The following is a 22,829-nucleotide window of genomic DNA, read 5'->3' as shown; positions in this document are numbered from 1 at the left end:
ACAGATTGTACACCAAAAATCAAACTTTTAACATTTAATGATGCTGGAAAATATTTTTGTATGTCTTTTCTTGACTAAAAATTCTTATTTAAGTTATGTCAAATAATTTAGTACTTAAGAAAAATTCCTTCCTGACCATTGCTATTTTGTTTGTGTGTATGGAAGCACAAATCTCAATAGTTACATCACTTTTAACTTAAACAGCTGGTGGAAGTCTCATTATTTATTTTGTTGAATCCATGGCCTTTGAAGACACAGATTTCCAGCCACGAGTTAGTCTCCGAGTAATGGGAAACCTTTTGTGAAACACGGGACTTCAGAGGAGGAGGGAGGGGCTTCCTTTAGAATAAGAAAAGCATCTGTGGATTTTGTTTGAAGATTCAATGTATGATTAATGATTCTGTATTCACTGGAAAAAACAGTAACTCTCATTAAGTGAAATGAAAGGAAAAAAAAGAACTAAGCCTAGGAGATCCAGGCATCAAAATTTTCTTGTTGTTGTTCTGGGCAGTGAAAAGCAAAGAAGGGATGTATTAGCCTTAAATTTCCAGGAAAGAAGCCAGATATTTTGTTGCTTTCTGTCTGTTATTTAGAAGATGGGTCCTGAGATCTACCAAAGGATGCACGTCACTTGTCTGGGCTAATGAGTGAGTTATCAAAATACAAGATTTATGACAGCAGTTAAGGAATTAATGAGCAGAATTATGAAGGCTGAGGAAGCCTTAACAAATCCCCAAAATAGACAGAATTCTCTGCTTGAATCATCTTCTGTTGTGAATTGGTATGGCATCTGGTGCTGCAAGTCTAAAAGCGGAATGAATAGACAAAGAGTTTCAGATGTACAAGCTATGCTTAATCACCAAATAATAACAAATAGGAACTCCGCAACAGCCCTCTGTGAGATCACTCTCAAATTAGCTACACATTCAAGTTTTAGAACAACAATTCCCTCACTTCTATTTATGGGAAAACTGTAGTATATATACCAGCCACAGAATTTCCTGCGTCACATGACGCAGATGATTTTCTAATTGACTCACCCTCTATATTGCTTCATGCATGGTCCCTTAGGAACTTTTTTTTCACTGCAGAGCTCAATGAAGCTCACTGTTTAGGTCTTATCAAGAGCACTTCCTGGCCAACTTTTGGGTGTGAAGAACAAGAAAATTAGCAGAATTTTTTGTGGTGCCTAGGAAAAATGTTTTGTCTGTGTTTTCATGACATACATTGTCAGAAGAGCTGCAGAAGAGTTTGATTTATATGTAGTGTTACCAGTCTCATCAGAGGCTCTTAAAGTAGGCTTACTGGGTAAGCAGAATAGAACAGTCAAGTTGTGGTTACTGATAATTCACATAAAGCACCAGAAAATGAGAACTTCTTTGAGTAGGAGAGTCAGGAAAACTTGGGCTCAGAATCTGTCTGTATATCCGTAACTTTTTTCCTTCCCTACCTCACCAAAATTCCTTCTTGGTTCTTGGAACTGAGAGTAGCAACCCAAATTTTACTTTTCAGCTGCTCTTTAATGTGCCTTTTCCTCATTCGGCATTTTGCTGCATAAATAATTGTTTTAGGAGTAGATAACACCTAAGCAATCCAGTTAGGCTCACAGCAGGATTTTCAAAGGTGAAAGCAGAACGGGAATTATGAGCCCTTCTGCTTTTTTTTAGATGTCCACAAGACTTAAAAGAAACAAAATGAAAAAATCAATCCTGCTGTATTTCCTCTTGAGGGTCACTGGCCCAAGAGCCATTTCTGGAGGAGCAGGGCTGAACCATTTAGGTTAAGAGGGAACTGGAATAGCAATTGGAAGCAGTGGAGCTTCTCTTAACTATTTCAGAAGAAGTACTGGGCCCATTAGAGTTTATATGGTTTACTGCAGAACAAAATTTATCTCCTGGCACTTGAGGTAGAAGCCCTTCAGTACGTCTCAACAAGATCACATCTGAGGCCCCAGATAACATTGTGTTAGTGACCCACATTTATGTTCTGGGTATTAACAAAAACCAATTCAGGCTCAAAAAACCTCAGACCAGCTTCAATTAGTGTATTATTTCAAATAATGCTCTCTGAGTTGCTGCCTGAACTGTCTGCCAAATAGTTTGAGATTAATTAACACCATGCTATGGTGCTGTCCTGATGAAGCTATTCTGTCTGGGAAGGAGCTATACTGTAACCATTGAGAAAAAGCATTTGGACATTTACCTAACTTGTGGAGTAACTGGGTGTCTGATCAGCATCAATACCAATACATAGCCAGGCATTTAATACAAATGGCCAGATACCCAGCTGCTCAGAATCAACCATAGCCTGGGGGTTAAAAGTTTCTCTGAAAGTAAAAGGCTCAGAGAATTCTCTCACAACATGGGAGAGTGATGTGGACATTCCTGAATTTTTCATTTCTAAGAAAGAAAACTTTTTCTTATTTCTTGTATGTATCAATCATGGCTCTGCATTTCCACTACTTGGCTTTAAACAAACACAAACATAATACAAATTGATGCCTGAAAGGGAAAGAATATGTTTATTAGAGGACTGAGTGAAACCAAATGTCAGTTTTGGGTCAACTGAAACATTTCATTCTATCTGAAAACAATTGTTCACACAAGTCTAAATAACAGGTGCTAGAACCAATCCATAAAAGCTACTGCCAGAAACAGAAACAGTGCTGAATCTTACTCAGTGATCTGAGGTTGCCCGGTTAGCTGGTGGTCAGTCACTAGAGAAGAAATAGGTACATTTTCAATTAATATATATGAAAAATGTAGTATCCTTTTGCCCTTTTTCTCTTCCTTCCCCACCTCCACTGCAGGTGACTTCTCCATCACATACTGTCCCACCCTCCATCCCCTGCTTAGAGCCACAATTAGCACATATTTTCATAATAAAAATGTCTCTCTCTCTCTCTGTCCTCCCAGCTGTGCTTCCCATCCAAATTCCCATTATGAACCAAGACATGTTTAAAATGACAAATAGTGTATTTTTTCCCTCACCAGCCTTGCTGCCTTTTTCCACCCATCGCCTCAGATTCACTGCAATATTTTACTGGAGGGCTCCAGAGTTTCTGCTGAGCTAAAGGCATCTCAGCCACCCAATTTTCGCTTCAGTGTTTTCAAAGCAACATATGACCAGGGCACTGGGCAATAACATCAGGAATCTCTGTCACACTTGTTTAAGACAGTCAGATGAAACAGGCAACAAAAGGACACGGCAAGCTGGATAGAGGCCCAAAGGGATAACAGAGGGTGAAAGCTGTACTTATCTTTGTGAATCTGCAGGGTATTACACTGCAGAGCTACTGACAAAGAGGCCACTGCAGGAGCACTCCTGGTTTGAACATTAGTTAGTGTGGAGAGTATATAGGTATAGATAGGAGGAAGGACATCCTCGCTGTGCAGATTTGCATATATTGTGCTACATGGATTAAAAAATATGTGCTAAGGAAATTTATGCATGCAGGAGTCACTCCACTATCCCGGCAGAAAACGAGAGGCTTTTCATAGCTTGATATTGCATTTCCAGCAGCTGTGCCCAATATGGAAATATGTAGGTTGGTTGAAAATATCACAATATTTTTCCATTATGAGAGTGATAGTTACATCAGCCAGTTCCTCTAGAGCACAACTAAGTCAACACCTACTAAGTACCTTCAGACACTCCAGAATAAGCTTATTTGTATTTACAGGTTATCAATAAAAATGCCAGAAATATTTGATGATGTATGTTTTCTGAGAGAGGTTACTGCTCTGTTTCTGGTCAGTGTTCAATGATTTCCAAGTCTAACACTATGGTATCACCTCCTGAAATCTGACATAAGGTTTTTTGAACCAAAGCTTGCTTTAGGCTTCTCAGCGTTCAACATCTGAGCTTGTATTCAGCCTTCAGCTCACTGCTCCATGTGAACAAACTGAGTTTTCAATCTTACTTCCCTTGGCCTTTTAATGGCAGCTGGTGTAGCTACCGTAAAGATGGATCAATTCTAGCTGTTAGTTGCAAGGTCCAAACCTGGCCTTGCTTGGGCACTTCTCTGTAAAATTTCTCATACAATAAAGAACACTGAAGATGTTCTCATTTCCAGTGACTTCTAAACCAACAACACCCATGACTTGCAAGAAGCTGGAAGGGTACTGGTTGCTTTAAATAAGTTGGCAGACTGATGCAGAAAAAAAGTTATTTTGTGCTTGCTGAACCCAGAGGATTGAATTAACAAGCACTGGGCCATGGACATTGGCTCAGTTTGCTGCTGGCTGAAAGGGCATACTTTGTTCAAAATTGCTAGAGTTTCATATTCCAGAGTTCCCTTTTCCCAGTGTCTTGCCTTCGTATGCAGAATTTTAGCCCTGGGTGGTAAACTTCCCAACATGCCATGCATGAACCCTGTGAGCAGAGTAGCACAAGTCCTGAGCCCTGCCAAGCCCTCTGAAACCCTCAGGGTGAGTGGCCAAAGCAAGGGCCAGCTTACAGCCACCAGCCACATGCCAAAATCAGACCCCAAGCCCTTGGGATGGGCACTGCCTGGCTTGCTGTGCCTGCTGCATATTCCCAAGTCAAGCACATGTATTCCAGGCAGGTACATCCACCTTTCCTTTTTTAGAAAACAAGTTCTAGCTCAAAAAAAAAAACCAAAAAAACCCAACAAAACCCAAAGTCACTAGGAAGTATTCACCTCAGTTCTTACCATTAATTACAAGTATTCATAAGGGCATTACCCAGCAAGCCAGAATGGACATTTAAAGGACATATGGCTACCCTAGTATGCACATCACTACTCCATTGCCTATATCCGTTGCTCTGTGGATACTGGGAGTTACTTATATTTATTTAATATAAATAACAGGCTCTACAGGCTGCAGAGGTGAGGGTAATAAGCTTGCTATAGATAGGCACTAGCTATGTACACTGATCAGTTCATGACCTGTTTCCCAGCTCTCTCTTACATGATCTCACAAGCCGTCCACCAGCATTCATGTCTCCACAGCTACCAAAGAGTTCATTAGGGCAAGGACAGTTTGACCCTTTTAAAAAGTGAGGTCATGTCTCTGCTAGGGATCTGCATTTCTTGTGCGTGCTGGGTTCATGCTCCAGAGGGGTAAATCTTGGGAATGTAGTTGTTCCCCTGTGGGCTTAGTCTCTTTCTCCAGCAGCCTTTGATGGAGAACAACATGCAGGCGTCTCCCCTGGCAGAGTTCTCCCTGGCATGGGTCACACCCAGTTTCAAAGCCAACCACTGTGGATTTAGATTTCCATCTTCATTTTATCTGCTAATTAAGAGAGGCCAAAACAGATCTTCAACCCACAGCATGGATTTTGTTGTTTTTTCTTTCATTCCCAGTACAAATTAAAACCGGCTTTTATTCTTCCCAAATCACAGACCAGCTCACCTGCCTTTCAGCTCAGGTTAGTCTCTGCCTGACATGCTGTGCACTTTGGGCAGCTCTGAGACAGCACTTGTCAGCCAAGTGGCAGCTGAGAGCAGAGGGGCAGCTTGACAAGTGGCATGTGGCCAGTGCATAGGAAGCAAGATGGGCTTGAATGCAGGGACAGCAGGCTTTCTATAGCAGTACAGGTACCATATGCTCAGGGTCAACCCTGGGTGGCATGGATGGCTTGGAGCAATCCTTTATCACAGACAATATTCTGTATTATTTTCACCAAACAGATCTTGTTCTTTTGCAGTGTCTTTGGAAGGAAACCCTGTCCTGACCCTTTATGTCAAGTACAAGACAATGCCCTTAAAATAGGATGAGCATCTGCACAAACTATCTTCACCCTGATCTTGAAGCTGTGATGAACCTTTGGTGATGGGAGTGACCCAGAAAAGGGCATGATAAGGGATCCTGGAATTCAAGCTACTTGGTTAGCATTTCCTGGGAGCATGGATGTGCAAGTATGAATCCCTTTCCACTGGCTTTCAAATATATTAGAGTTCAAAGACTTAGTAGAACTTTTTGATAATCCTGTAGACATGAGGAGTGAGCAGCTCCAAGTGACCATGAGGAAAACCACACGTGTTTATACCATCTATACCTGGTTATACATCTGTGCCTTCTCAGAGAAGACACCTTCTGTTTTTTTTGGTTCAGGGTTCAGCTTGCCAGCATAAAATTAACTGTAGGCAGATTGTACCTTGGGAAGACAGAGTTTGAAGTAACAGATTTTTTTTTTTTAATTTTGTTGTTAATTTATTATTTGAGTAATGCTGAAAACATGCAAAATGCTGCACAAGCATGCCAGCAAAAAAAAAAAAAAAAGGAAAAAAAGTAAATTGAATCATTTACAGAGCACAGGCTGGTGCAGACTTTCTGCTGGGGTAATCAGGCAGGGGAGAAAGGATTAATGTCCCTGCATTATTAAGCTTTGGTGTGCTTGTCGTAACCTTCCACCAGCTTTTGCATTTACTCACTAAAACCTGGCTACCAGATGGCATTATTTGGCTTTGCCTCTGCTTCTGAGACACCCTAGTATCATCCTGTATTCCATCCAGAACCCCTTGGTGCGTTGTTATACAGTAAGAAGAGCGAGTCTGGCACCTTTCATTAGAAAAACCATGCAATAAATAGCACGAGAGCCCCAGGAACAAGCTGGTGCTCTTTTAATGCTCATTTAAGCCTAGCATTTTTCTGGCCAGTCTTCTCTGGATTTTAATTTATATCATAATTTCATATTTCTATTTTTGTTCCGGAAAACTTGTTGGTTTTTTACCTTCCTGCATCAGGAAAAGCAGTCATAACAGCTTTAATCAGTTCATTTCTCTCCCATTAGTTTTCTGTCTTTATAATTCTAATAGCAGCATTGATAGGAGTTAACCCCTAAATTTACTAACATAAATAAAAAGCAAATTGGCCCAAATAGATTTCCCATCATCTTCCAAGTGTTTGTTTCCTGCACTGGTTTTTGGTACTCTGCCTCACTCCAGTGACACTTGTCAATATTTTGGTTTTTAACACACATTCTACAAAAATACTCAGCAAAATGATTTTCTGAAAACAGCATTCCCCCACCAATGCCACATTGAGTCTTTATGAAGCAATTCATGAGGTTAAGAAGTTATGGCATTTCATAATCAGTTGAGCAATCATCCTCACATACTACTGATAGCTAAAATTTAGCTATTTATATTCTGTTAAGTATCAGGCAATCCTTTATAGCATTGACTGCTTCTGTGAACTGTGTTTCTTCTCCCAGCTGTCTCAAGTACATACCTGTGGTGACTACCTCAAGCCTTAGGCAATGCAGAACTGTTTTGTAGTCTTCAGAGTTGTTTTTAACAGTTGTGGAGAACAATGACATCCATTAAAAGTTCCCAGAAGCTCTTTTAAAACAGACAGCTAGTAAGCCCTTAACCATGAGTTTTTATCTGTCAAGATTGGGATAAAAATCCCTAGCTGAAAAAAAAATTTGGCCCTTCAGCAGCAGTTCTCTTAAGGAAACCACTAGACACCCTGCAAGATGTACGACTTACTGTAAGATTAACTGAAGAACACCCTCTGACCTGATGTTCTCCAGGCACATAAGACTAGGCAGTGAATCCTGAGCTGCTTCTGGCTATGGCCATGTAGACAGGCCCTGAGCCCCTAGTGCCTCTCCAGCTCTTCCCTGCAAAGGTCTCTCCTTTGGATTCAGACCAGGACTTTTGCAAATACAGGCTGCACTGACAAAGTGTGTGCATGGGGCATGGACTCTGCATTAGGGAAATCCCTCAGCAGGATCTATTTAAGACTGTTTCATGACTGCTTGTGTTGTAGCTAATATTAAAGGCATAAAAAGAAAATCAGTGGTCATTTGCCTGTGACAAATTTGTTTGTGAGAGACAACCTTGACATCCTGCTGCTATGAACTTTGTTGTCTCTTGCAGTAAACCTCCTCAGACAGGGCCTGGTGCAAACTACAAAGCATGTGCACTTCCACACATATTTGCCTCTGAGCTGAATTCCGTTATTACAAAATTTTAGGACTCCACAGTTCCCTTTGGCAGTGCCTCCAAGTAATGGCTTTTATTCTGTCAAGCTTAAAAGGTCTTGAAGCTAAATTGCACATAGAAATCTGAAGACAAAGCAGTGAACACAGTGAGTATCCACAGCAATTCGATCACAGTGTTTTCATAATGAAGTTGCTTGCCCACTTCGTTACATAACATACCTAAGGAAAATACATCTCTGCATTAACAGCATAGTCTACATATTAAACCATACTTGTCACCTACTTTCAGATTCTCCTAGCGATATTGGGGAAACTCCAGTAACATGAAGTGCAGGAATAAACATTTCTAACTTAGTCACACGTTCCCAGTATTTCTACAGGACTGGGTTCTGCCATGAAGACATCATCTATATTTTAACGTTTGCTTTTATTTCTCTCTGTAATCTAAATTGGAACACAGGACAAAGGTAAATACCCTCCTGCAATATATCACAGTGCAAAGCCATTTCTTGTAAGGAGGAATCACAGACATCATTTTTTCTCTCACCAGATAGTTCAGTGCCATCTTTTCTTTTTTGCTAATGAATGCATAGTAAATTCTTCATCTCTTGCACTTTCTAGGTAATTTAGACTACTTCCTATTGACACCATGTAGGAATAGCCCAGTGATAAATAAGAAAGATGTTAGTTACTTATTCTCATGCTTTCTGCAACTCTCATTTGTTACCTTCTTCTCAAGTCTCCAAGGTAGGGTCCTTAGTTACAGACCTGTTTACCACAGGTGGATTTTCCTAATCCCTTATCTTGCCTAAAACATGCTACCCTACAAGCAACAACAGGGCCTAGTGGGAAGAGCAGCGTTTGCAGCTGAAAACAAAAGACACATTTGTTGTATCTGAAGACCCTGCACCAGAGAGGTGGCTTCCAGCTGCATTATTCTCTGTGCATTAGTTTACTGGGTTTGTGAAGTTGCACAATTAATATCGATCAATAAATATGCCACCTAGGATCTCTCAGGAAGCCATCAGAGTTGCATTAACTACATTATCCAAAATCAGTGACCTTAGCAAAGACCTGATGAGACACTCCTGCTGCTGGTGAACATCATTCACACAAGCAGAGAGAAAGCTGTGTGGTCAGGCCCTGGGCTGAACCCCATACATGCTACAAATTTCAGCACAACAGCCCTCACCCTTTGCCTCTCTTGAGAAGCCTCTGTGCTATCGCTTTTAATCCCTTTATATAATTTACAGTGGGTAGCATCTCATTGTGCAGCCTTTGCAACACAGCTCTCTTTAGAGATACAAAAGCCTGTTTTGCTGAAGGCACATATACAAACCCCTCATTTAGAGCTACATAAAAGGGACAAGAAAATCTCTTGGTGAACTTAAAGGAGGTTTTAGCATTGACGTCAATGAGACCAAGTCCCCACCCCTTTTCAAGCAAGACTAGAACACTGAGGTCAGGTGACTGGCAGAAATTATGCAAGAATTACAGCCACCCGGACAGACACACAGTAAGCTGCCATGTAAATCTTTGGTGTACCAATAAGCTTCAATGCAGTTTTATGAGTACACATTTATTTATACATGTCACCATTTTAAGGCAGAGCTTACATGTCCTAGGGAAGCGCTGCAAAACTCCAGCACCTCCTCATATAGATGTATGTAAATTTGCCATGCCTAGTAAATACACTCAGATTTATTTTAGAAGTTGCCTTTCCAACCTCTTCTAATATTAGCTCTAGGCAAACATGCAAACAAAAGCCTCACAACCACACGTGGAGAAACAAGTTGTTAGTAGCATTTAAACCACCTGTCCAGGGAGCTGCTTTTGGCCCACAAGATGTGCCAGCAATAGAAAGGTCAGAATGAAGATGCTGGCAAAGAGGACGGCAGGGTCATATCTGAGCACAGAGAACAACTGTGCTAATATGTCGACCCTTTGGCTCCCCTGTCAGTCTGAGTCCTGGGACTGCTGCTTGGGGTGGGAATGGCAGACAGGAGCAGTACGTATCTCTTCTGCAAGCTGACAAGGGTCTAGTTAGCCATTTATGCTGCTGAGGGGTGGCTGGGAGACATCTGATGAAGAGGAAGGGGCAAGAGGTGCTCAGGTTTTGGAGCAGAAAACCCGGTGGCTGAAAGAGCTGGAGGAGGACACCTACTCTATCAGCTCTGGTGGTATCACAAAGCCAGCAGCAGCCAGGTGCCCTCTGGGAGTGCACATTACCCACTCCCCACCACCTCCTCCCAGACCCAGGAGTCTGCACAAGTGAGACAGCCAAATATGTGGCCTGGAGAGCCCACATTCAGGCAGGAAACAGGAGAGAAATCACAGAATATAGTGGGTTCTGAGAAATTTCTTATTTCTATTCTGGTGAGAATTTTATATATATATATGTGTGTGTGTGTATGTATATATGCATATATATATGCCCTTGCATATACCAGGATGGTATACAAATGAATAGGCTAACACTTTCCCAGTTAACTTCAAGGAAAAGGCTCTTCCTGACAATTCCTGGGCTGCCTTAAGTGATCTAAGTGGCGATATAATCACCCAAGGTACGATGACTTTGCAGTAAAAATTGATGAATAAATCAGAGAGAAAGAGAGAGAGCGGGAGAGAGAGAGAGATACCACACTCGGCAGACAGATCACCAAACATCAGCAGTCCTTCTCCATACCCAGACCTTGCTCAATACTGATACAAAAGACATGGCTAGAAATTTCTGACTTAAATATATTTCTATGGATTAGTCTGTATTGCCAAAGCATAAAAATTTCTAAAGTAGTACAGATTCAACAAGTTATAAATGTGAATATTCCCGTGGCACAGATCACTTCCAACCAGAGAGAGAGAAAAGGGAAAAAAACAGCAACTCAAAAAATTTGAACTTTTTTCGCGATTTAAAATAGACAAATGCAACAGTTCCATTCCGTGATATTTTCCAAAGACTGTATTTTGCGTGTTCCAGGGTAGAACAAAAGAAATTTGAGACCTTTAAAGTTATCATAGAATGAAACTGTTGTTCTCTGGCTAATTTTATTAAGCAGGCTTAAATTACAAAAAATGCCCTCATAAATCAGAGCTGTAAAGGAAAAGAGGATTACAGGGAGCTGAAATACATTACTATATGTTTAATTCAGGAAAACAATGGTCTGCTGTCATCTCCTTATTCCAAGGACAGTAGTATCTTAAGAACAACACATAAGATCTTTGGAATGGAATAGCCTTAGACAAGTGAGAACCCGCCCATAGAGCATCTAATAATAACAGAGAGATAGGGCATATTTTTTAAAGTTGCCTTTATCTCTCTCCAAATAGCTGTGCAGATGCATAGCCCAACCTAGCAACTTTGTAAACATTAACACTTGTGAATAGTTGATAAATTCTGCAAAAGCCAGTGTCTCTCCTAGCTCTGCAAAAAACAGAGACTGGAATTTATCAGATTAAACGTTACGGTTTGGCTGTCTAATGCTGAAAGCTAGAGGCCTTTTTTTTTTTTAAATGGAAAAAACTGAAAGATGGTCCTTTTTAAACATTTTCCTATTTCTGAAAAGAATTTTCATGCTGTTTCTGCAACTCATGAAATCATTATTTCTGGAGAAGTTATCACCTAGTTCACTAGCTGGCCAGCCCTTCAGTATTGGCTTGTCTTTAAAAGAAGGCATCAAAATCAGTGAAGAAAATGAAAATGAACATTAGTAGAATTTCCCAAATTAAATACAAAAGGAATGAATCAGAAAACAGAGTTCAACAAATCAGGGTGGTGATCAGGATAGATGACAGGCTGGCTGCCTTTCTTTCAATGCTTATCCTGAAGCTGCTATATCAGCTAGTGAAGCCGAAAGCCCTTCAGGACCTAGGATACATCCTGCTGATGTCTGTAAAGTCCTTGTCACATTTTCAGCTTGGTGTTACTGTTAGAGCAAAACTGCAGATTCCAATGCTGTACAGAAAATGAAATACTTATTCAAAGGAACAGTACTGTGAATCTCAAACACAGTGTTTATCTGCTTCTTCTCATTTAGACAGCATGTCCTTGTGCCTTGTTTGTACAGCATAGAGAATCCCTGATCTGCAAGTGGACAGTCATTGCAATTGCCCACAATGCAAATTAATGCATTTTACTGGGTATTCTCTGAACAAAACAAGCAGGGAGGCCCTATAAATGTGTTGTGCTCTACTGAGAGATAGACAAAGATATGCAGTATGAATTTATTTTTGATAACATTCAGAGAAATAATGTTAGTTATTTTAACTTGCCCTTGGAGTTACTGCTGAAGGAGTGTGCTAAATGCTACGCATTTCTCATACGTTTATTTAAATATGAGGATTCAACAGCATGAGGCTACATCTGTTCTAAAAAAAAAGATCAGTGCTTGGCATCTTGGTGTGCACTGTGTTACAATGCATCAGATTCTTTGCAATGTAGCTAAGATCTACATTTTTATTATCGGCTAGTGGTGCCCCCATTTTTGGGTTGTTAGCGTAAATTGACTTACAGATGTTGGATGTTCTGGGAGCGAGTGCTCTGTGCTGCTTTGAAAAGCCTTAAATGAAAAATCCAGTATTATTTTGGGAGGCACTCCAGAATTATCAATTGCCTAAACACATGAATATTTCAAGCGCTCCTGAAGATAATAGTGCTTGACAACCTCATGCAATAATATTCTGAGATGCTGTAGAGCTTCCATCATATTATATCTCTTTCAGCATTGATTAAATATTATTTTTTACTCCTTCCAGTGTTCATGAGAGGCTCTACAAGACTTTAAAATATCTTGAATTTGAAGATGCTTAGTCAAGGCAAAAGCCCTGTTGCTCAGTTTGAATACAGAGCAAGTTCAGATTTTTTTTCAAAGGCAAAAAAAAAAAAAAAAAAGCAGCAAACTGTTTTTTCCATGGGTTCAAATTTTGCAAGTCATTCCAATACTTTTAAATAATGAGCCTGGAACAGTCTGAACAACTGCAATAAGCAGTGTTTAGTACCACACAGAACTAAATTAGAGAGTACACAGAAATGGATTCATTTGAACTTGAAAACCTCAGTTAATAAATATAAAAATAAACCAAGAGCTCCAATTACAGAAAACCAACCAGCCAAACAAAACACAAAACCATAGAAGCAGGTGCTGATAATTATGTCAAGCAGTACTTTTCATAACTGACTTCACTTATGGGTTGCAAGGGATGCAACAACCAACCAGCGCAACATCTGACTTACACTGCTCAGCTCCATTCATTTCACCCAGCATCAGCCAGCAGAAGTGGCACGTCTAAGCTGGTTGTCTGTACTGCCTCAACACTCATTGCAAAGAGACCAATACATCCAGAGATGTCCAAGAGACATTGTGATGAATAGACCTTTGGAGGTGCTACAGTTACCTAAGATAAAACTTTCCCTAAATTTGCTAAAAAGCAAGAGTATAATTCAACTTTAAAACACAAGCAGCCACTTTGGAAAGATATGCATTGTTGTTACTGTCTTACTGCACATGGACATTTGCATCTGGTAGAATCTGTGTTGCTGAATTCACATCGAAATGCACAATGCCTATCACTTTAAGAAGTCCTTTGTGTTCAGCTGTTTTTAAAACAGAAGGCGCAAAGCTGCAGCACAGAATTTGTAGAAACAAAATTTTAAACTGGCTTATATGAGGATTTGCTTCCTAAATGCTTGAATATGTAAGAAGGACTGTGTGACTTCTCTGATGAATAACAACTGAGCAGCACGGCTTGACTTTCAAATATTCATAATCAATTCATTAAATACGGAATGAATGGAAGAAAATTATGATCACAGATAGTCCACAAACAGAAGGAAAAGCTAAATGACAATTCTGATGTGTCCTCTGAATATTTTCATGAGAAAATCATATTAATATTTAATGCATGTATTACCTTTTTCAGTCAGCTCTAATATAAGTGAATTTCAATCTCTGGGAAATGTCTGCTAATAGAATACTAATGCTACTAATAGTTGCTTGCCACACTTGGGGAGGCGGGAGTTAACATTACTAATGTCTGTGTCTAAAGATGTTATTTTTAACACTGAATTAGACAATGTTGTAACCATGTAAATTTATAAACTAGCACAATAGAAATGGATGCAGTGTGTCAGTGGGCTATTTAATCTATCTACGTAAATATGTAACCTCACAGATAGCAAACAACCCCAGATTTGAGAAACAGAGTGCGAGCAATACCGATACTAGAAAAAAGGCATGTCCTTAAAATACTGGGGTGTCTAACAGCAAAGTCAGTACACCACATTTCTAACTAGCCTGAGGTGCCAAAGAACTGCCTTTAACTGCTAGCTAATATTCCCAGGTCTGTGACCCGCTCTGTGGTGGAAGGTGCTGTTCCTTCTATGCACCCTGCGTGCTTTTCTGTATGGGCTAACAAGCAATCCCTGCCAAGGGATCAGCCTGGTGAACAAGGAGGACCTTCCCCAACATAGGCAGTTCCAAAAGTTACCCAGCCGTCTCCATTTCAGAGCTGTCACTCCTAAGCCTGAAGACAGGCTGAGAAAGTTGGGGCTGTTCAGCCTGCAGAAGAGAAGGCTGCGTGGAGACCTCATAGCAGCCTTCCAGTATCTGAAGGGGGCTATAGAGATGCTGGGGTGGGACTCTTCATTAGGGACTGTAGTGATAGGACAAGGGGTAACAGGTTAAAACTTAAACAGGGGAAGTTTAGATTGGATATAAGGAGGAAGTTCTTTCCTGTTAGGGTGGTGAGGCACTGGAATGGGTTGTCCAGGGAGGCTGTGAATGCTTCATCCCTGGCAGTGTCCAAGGCCAGGTTGGACAGAGCCTTGGGTGAGATGGTAGAGTGTGAGGTGTCCCTGCCCATGGCAGGGGGGCTGGAACTAGATGATCTTAAGGTCCTTTCCAACCCTAACGATTCTATGATTCTATTCTATAATGATTTCTCAGTCAACTTTCTGATATCTAAGGAAACAACCAAGTTTAAAAAATTATGCTTCTATGCAGGTTTATTTAAAGATGTTTAAATCAAACTTCTATAGAGTGCTATGATTGATGGTCCTAAGACAATAAATCTGTAAAGATATATCTAACTGGAGGAAGAAACACCAGCCAAAAGGGAAAAAGAAAGATCTTGAAATGCTTGAGCATACAGAAATGTACAGCTAAGCTTGTTGCACCAGTGTACTCAAGACTTTATTGAACTGAAAGTGTTGCTTTTTTAGCCAAACCCTTGCTAAATTTCTTTGTTAAGTCTGATTGAACAAACAGATTAAGAAGAACAAATATCATGTAGATTACAGAAAACAAAAGAAAACAAAACCAATCAAACCAAAAACAAAAAACAAAAAAACAACCCAACAAACAAACAAAACAAAAAAAAAAGAAAAAAAACCCAAACAAAACCGAAAACCCCAAAACCCAGAATTGAGACAGGCCAGTGTGTCAGCAGACAACAAAACTTTTTTTTCTGAAGACCAGACACTAGAAAAAAATGCTGCTAGGTTTTCTTTCACTGTATATTTAAACTAAACCTTCTGTGCCTCCCAGGGCAAATCCTCCTTCTGAAGCTATCTCCCTGGGACTGAGATTAGGTGCTGCTGCTGTGCAAGGGCAAGGAGGAAAGGCATATGCCCTGAGAGCTGAGGGCTCTGGCAAAGAGGTCAGCAATACCTGTCACAGGTGGCATGCGGCAAGGATGGGAGCTGGGCATCTCCAGATGGGGATGCAGAGCGGGCGTGGGTGCGCAGCTCCCTCCTTATGCAGCAGTGAGTGTTGCAAACCCACTGAGGAGCAGCATCTCATAGCTCCCACTGGCTTTCTAGTGGTAGGTTCAGTCCTTGAACTGGGAAGGAAAATCACAGCCTAGCCAGTCAGCACCAAAAAGTTGCCAGAATCTTCTCTAAAGCACAGAAAGGTGGCTTTATGCTTTAAGTGATCTACCATTCTCCCATCTTCGCATGTGTCAGGGGATATACAGATGCAGGATGGCACTAAATCCAGACTCCTTCCTGGGGAAAAATGTGCTGGGAAAACGATAAGCCTATTTCAGAAACAGGCAGCAGTGTTGACTACAACCTGAGTACTGGAAGATTTGGGCATTTTCTTACTTTTTACCTCACTCTAATGCTGTTCAAGCATGGGAGTGTAGTAAGTCAATGCAGTGTGGCCTCGTATCTGACAGGCTACCAGTACTAAGCTTTCTTTCAAGCTGCTGCATGCAACAGAACTTAAATGTGAATAAATACCAAGTTCTAGACTGAGAAACTTTTGTTTATCTCAGGCTAGATTTACAATAGGCACATGTACAAATTCTAGAGAATTTTAGGAGATCCTCTCTTCCTCAGTCCAAATGCCAGCAAATTCCTCTAGAATTAACCGATGTTTTCATAGAGTTGCCCTGTATGAGTACACCCACTTTACCTAGATTAAGTCATATCCAGATATGAATTACGTACTGAGAAAGTAAGTTGATAAACAGGCATTTTGTTGTACCAAGCTTCATTATGGAACTATAATCTTTCCGTGCATCGTATTGCTTGTGAGGGATTAATGGTAATGGCTGCAGTGAGATTTGAGGGCTTGTTATATTCATAGCTGTAGAAAAGGAGAGACTTTCTGCGCATTGATTTGGCAGATGACACTGTGCAATTCATTCATAGTGCTAGGGCAGTGCCCATAGGAGCTGAGCTTTTTTCTCTGCTTTTTCTGGAGCACAGGAAGTGCTCTCCTGAGAGCAGGAAAACAAATTAGGTCAATGACCTTTCCCATGACCTTGACACTAATTCCAGTTTACATTGGCCAGCAGAGCACCTACTTGAATGGAACCTGTCCTGCCCTTTTTTTCACCTCTTTCTTCACCCTTTTTAAAGCAACAACACCAGAATAGAAAAACAAAATTCAGATAAATAGGAGGACTTTTTTAATAACAAATCCCTCTTGGGGCTTCACTAATTTAAGGAAACTAAGTTATTTCATTCTAATTCTGATATTTAGCAATGTTGACAGCCCTGATACATGGTAGGTCCTTCAGATCAAACTGCTAAGCCAACTCTCTTTTACAAATTAAGCTGGAAAAGACAGATGCCATAACTTGCGAGGCTGATAGGTAGTGACAATTGTGTTTGCATTTAAACACAAAGTGCTTTTCATTCCTTCTTGTGCTTCATTCTCTAGTCAGAGAGCACCCAAACATTTTCACAAGAACTGTATCTTAACAGTTTGTTTTATGGGCCACCTCCTGTGTCATAGGTGACCAACACAGATTGCTTCTCCTCACTGTTGGTTAACTACCAGTACTACAGCAACTACTATTTATATCAAGCTCCTTATAATCAAAATAGTACTTAGGTGTATGTCTTCTATGTCTATACGGCTGTGGGTGTAAGCCAGTGTTCAATTATGGCCAGAGCTTTGTAATCATTTAGATAGGGACCTGCAAATTCCAGGGCTAAGGCAGCTATGCAGGCAGCAGGAAGATTTGCTTTCTGCAGCTCTTTACAAAGTGTGTGTGAGATTTCTGCAACTCAGAAATCTCCTGCATGCTCCCTGACTAGGCCCTAGTTCTTGGGTGACAGTAAATAGATGTGCAGAGGGTTTTTTCCAGAAGTAGGTATTACACCAGTGCTAATGAGGCAAAAAAAAACAAACATTTAGCTCCACTCCTCCCCTAATGAATTCATGCTTTTGTAGGTTTGCCTAGACTTCATGCCAGTGATTGCTCCTTCACCAGCAAGTCAGCTTGGAAGGAACTGGGAGTAGGGTCATTAACAGATGAGAAGAAAAGATTGTGTAGCTCATCATGCAGTTTAATCCACACAAGTGAAGAGGAGGGTCCAGACCAGATCCATGCACACAGGCACATCATTCAACACACTTTAGGCTCCTAGCTGGCTTTGGGTCACAATTTGAATATGTTGATGAGCAAGGAAAAAAAGGTGTTTTCCAAAGCATTCATCACAAGCCTAATTTGGTCTCCTGTAAGTCAATAATGAATTCCTGGATTTCTGTCAACTGAAGCAAAGTTAAGCCAATGTTAAACAGTTTTGAAAAGCTCACCCAAAAAATCTTATCCAGCCATTCAATTCCCATTAAGGATCTGCCTGTATAAATTCATAAGCAATGTAGATACGCAGTTCCAACATGCAATTGAACTTTGCACAAACGGGACAGATGGTTTACATGCAGTTAGCAAAATGCACACATCCCTGATCCTTTTACAAACAGGCATTTGATTTCTTTGCATGAAGAATTCAAGTGTATGCTCAGCACATATATAGACCATTGCCCACATTTTTGCAGAGGCGAAGAGGGCTGAAATAAAACTTTTTTTGTTGTTACATGACATTTTTTTGAAAGATATCTTTCTTCTCGAGCTATGCAACCTTAAAGATGAAAGTAGGGTCTAGTTCACAGAAAAGCTTTGTGCTTTTTTAAAGATTATCTTGAAAATTACTCAGTATTTTGTTGCTGTAAATGAGTATGGTAGCTGCAAACCATAAAGGTTAAATATATGGCCCAAACCTAAGCAGAAGGCTAATCTACCACAAAGGGCCACGAGCCAAAGACTACGTCAACCGAAGTCAGGATTTCACTGCTGCCCCTCAAATTTATAAGTAAGGTGTTCATATACAATCCTGGCAGAAAGACAGACAGATGAGGAAGGATGATACATGTGTGCTCTGTCATGGGAATTTTGGATGAACTGCATGATTTATCCAGATTTTTTAAGTAACAGGAAAGGAAAACTTGATTAGGAGGATGTTGGGAATCAGACAAGCAACTTCTTACAGAAAGGTTGATGACTTTTTCAAATTACTTCAATAGAAATCATCACAGCTATTAATATTCAATAGCTAAGTAAGAGCTCTTTAAAAATAAATAGATAGAGAAGGAAGCAATTGTGTATTTAAAGTAGAAGTTACTTATCTGTAAGGTGTCCCTGGGGACCTGTGCACTTCTCCTTAGTGACCAACATTCAATTTCTCTGTGAGTTTACCCTAACATCTTCACACCAGAAGGGAACTGCATTCCTTGCTCAGTGTTTGAATGGCTGCTTCCTCCTCAACCCCAAGCAGGGGCTGCTTGTCAGGGGATCCCTGCAAGCCAGCTGTCTGCGAGTGGCTTTCTAGACACACTAGGACAGCAGCTCTGGTTTTCAGCTTCCAACCCATTTTTCAATGTGCAGCAGAAGTTTGTTGCCATTCAGAGCACTAGGACTTTCCTCAGCCTTCTTCCTCTGCCACTACTTTACCATGCATACTTTGTAAACATTTTCAATCATCATAGCTATAAAAAGTGAAGCTTTATAATAGCAAAATACTCATTTGTCTCCTTTACCGCTTGTCCGTAATTCAGTTTAATAATGCTGCACCTCCTTGTGGTCTCTCATTTCCTAGAGGGTACTTTGTATTGATTAAAGTCATTGTGTAGGTCTCCATGACAAACAACCACATAAAACACAGACTGAAAGAGGAAAAATCTTCCTCAGGTGGAAAAACACACTTATCAGAGTAATGAAGCTTTTGATTTGGAGAATAATTTAGAAGAAATACAAAAGGAGGGAAATCTAGTGCTTAAATAGAAACTTTCACGGAATCAATAGGAAAACATCCACTCAGTTTGTTGTTCTCTGTTCTTTCTTAAACAGACTGACCAGTCCCATTATAGAATACTAAATATTATTCTGTACATGTTGTGTCAAATCCCAGTGGGTGTGTATAATATATGCATATGTGCACATATGTGTATAATATGTGCAATAATGTTTTTGTCCCAAATGCAGTTACAGGTAATGAACAATCAAATGTTATGTGATAAATGGCAAAAAGTGATCCAAACTACTATTCTTGTTATATTAATGATCTGAGAAATAACATTTGTATTGCTATGACTGAAAGTAAAATACTCAGAGACCTTTGACCCATTTGAAATGGGGAAGAGCTAAGAAATTTCATTCTGGCTCCATTCTGGACTGGATGATCAGGTAGTGAGGTGGACTGCAAACTGGCTGAAGGAGAGAAGCCAGAGAGTTGTAGTCTATGGGGCTGAGTCTAGTTGGAGGCCTGTAACTAGTGGAGTGCCTCAAGGGTCAGTACTGGGACCAGTATTATTTAATATATTCATCAACGATTTAGATGAGGGAATTGAGTGTACTATCAGCAAGTTTGCTGATGACACTAAGCTGGGAGGAGTGGCTGACACGCCAGAAGGCTGTGCTGCCATCCAGCGAGACCTGGACAGGCTGGAGAGCTGGGCAGGGAATAACTTGATGAAATATAACAAGGGAAAGTGTAGAGTCCTGCATCTGGGCAGGAACAACCCCAGGTTCCAGTATAGGTTGGGGAACGACCTGTCAGAGAGCAGTGTAGGGGAGAGGGACCTGGGGGTCCTAGTGGACGACAGGATGACCATGAGCCAACACTGTGCCCTTGTGGCTAAGAAGGCCAATGGCATCCTGGGGTGTATTAGAAGGGGGGTGGTTAGTAGGTCGAGAGAGGTCCTCCTTCCCCTCTACTCTGCCCTGGTGAGACCGTATCTGGAATATTGTGTCCAGTTCTGGGCCCCTCAGTTCAAGAAGGACAGGGAGCTGCTGGAGAGAGTCCAGCGCAGGGCAACTAAGATGATTAAGGGAGTGGAGCATCTCCCTTATGAGGAAAGACTGAGGGAGCTGGGTCTCTATAGTTTGGAGGAGAGGAGACTGAGGGGTGACCTTATTAGTGTCTATAAATATATAAAGGGGGAGTGTCACGAGGATGGAGCCAGGCTCTACTCAGTGGCAAACAATGACAGGACAAGGGGTAATGGGTACAAACTGGAACACAAGAGGTTCCACTTAAACTTGAGAAGAAACTTCTTCTCAGTGAGGGTGACGGAACACTGGAAGAGGCTGCCCAGGGAGGTTGTGGAGTCTCCTTCCCTGGAGACATTCAAAACCCACCTGGACACATTCCTGTGTAACATTATCTAGGTGTTCCTGCTCCGGCAGGGGGATTGGACTAGATGATCTTTTGAGGTCCCTTCCAATCTCTAGCATACTGTGATACTGTGATAACGAGAGCTTTCAGTCCTGTAGAATTTTTTCCCGGAACACACATTTTCTAATGTGCTTAAGGCACGTAAGAACAAGGAAATAATAATAATAAAAAAAAAAAACAAATGAAAAAAACACATATATGTAAAGGGCCTCAGCAAAATGTGTGGACACCATCACCAAAGAGCTCTTCAGGTTCCCTCCACCCCAAAGGGACTAGACCCTATGCCTGACAACCAGGCTCCCCACAGCAAGCATGGGAGTGGAGGCATCTCTGACAGGATGCAGGTTGCCAGGCAGGGGTCTGCTTTGCACAACCAGAAGGAAGCAATATAGATGCCTTTCATGTACAAGTTTACAGGCCAGTGCTCTCCACTAAAAAGCAGTGGAAATTTCTGCTTTCCCTTCTTTGATGGTGATTTCTCACAGCAAGCTGTGACTGACAAAGGTATTCCTTAGATCATACTGATGTCCTCATGCCACTGTCACTCTGTAACTTTCTGACTTTTGCAACTTAACATAAAAGGTAAGCCAGCAGACAGTATTGTGAGTTCCTCTCACCCATGAGGGAAGATTGTGCCTGGTTTTTATTGACAACATTAGCTGCTAAGGTATCTTAACTTTTTGCCCTTCAAAAGCAGGAATTGCGCTGGAAGACACTACACAGTGTGCAGAAACTCAGGAACTGTGGAAATGTTAAGAACTTCTTCATGTATGATGGTGCCTGGAGATCTTAAAACTAAGCTTTGGGATGTTGTCCTTGGAACCCCAATATCTATATTGCTCCCAAACTGCCCAAATGACTGGCTCTCAAATGAAAAGTAAAGTTTCCCTTTTTAATTCAGTCTGTTTTTAACTTGTCAATGGTTGCAACTCACTAGCGGGTAGCCTCAAAGCAGTCATGACCAAGGAACTGTCTAAGTATTTCTCGCTGGAAGTGACATTTGTGCTGATTTACACCTCTCAGACTATTAACCACCCAATAGACACAAACTCAAAATAGTATTTAGAAATGCTTTCGGACAACGTCTAAGTTACTGATTTCTTATGCACTGAGATGGATGTGCTTTTTGTGCAGTACAGAGCTACCACCAAAGCTAATTTTTATGGCCATGCCTTTTTCTTACTGACATTCATGTGCACCAGTCTTATCACACGGCAATATTCATGAAGGACCACAGAACAAGCAAATTTGAATGATGCTGGAAAAAATTCGAATGGCTTCCCCAGAACAGCAGTCTAGCACTAATTACCTCAGCTGTACAAGAGGAAATATAATCTTGATTTAAGACCTAGAATTCCCTTTTTCAGAAGGTGCCTGGGCCTGGGGACATATTGGTGTTCCTAACTGTAAGCATGTGAATAATACCATTAGAGAGATTTTGTGACAGGTTTTATGCTTGAAGTTAAAATCACAGTAAGTGTTTAGAGGATCTGTGCCTAAAGGTTGGAGTCAATATTGAAAGAAAAAAAGCTGGTTGCTAATAGACATCAGCTTCTTTTTGAGAATGATACCATTTTCTATCTTATCTCCTGGAAACTGCAGGAACTGAAAATTCAATTTTATTTTTAATAAATTATTCATTGTTCTTCTGTTGTTTTTTTATTTCACTTTTTCTGTGAAACCACTGGAACTGGGTATTTCTTCCACTGTGTTTTGTTTCTTTTTTTCACAGAGGCCTGTTGGGGAGGAACAAATGTTATGAAAAAAATTGTTACTGGCCACTGCATAGCATAATTTTAGTAGCAGACTTTGATACTGAATTGTTGCAGAATGACTCTAAGAGCAGGACCATAGAGCCCTGGAGGACTGTGCAAGCAAGGCAGGGGGTGGCCCCCACAGGTAACCAAAAACTGGACATGGGAGGAGAATGTGGAAGAAGCTGTGT

This window comes from Pezoporus occidentalis, unplaced genomic scaffold, assembly GCF_034315485.1.
Source record: "Pezoporus occidentalis ecotype Australia unplaced genomic scaffold, CSIRO_AGI_Poc_V1 ctg59, whole genome shotgun sequence".
Lineage (NCBI taxonomy): Eukaryota > Metazoa > Chordata > Aves > Psittaciformes > Psittacidae > Pezoporus > Pezoporus occidentalis.
Note: the sequence above shows the minus strand (reverse complement) of the source record.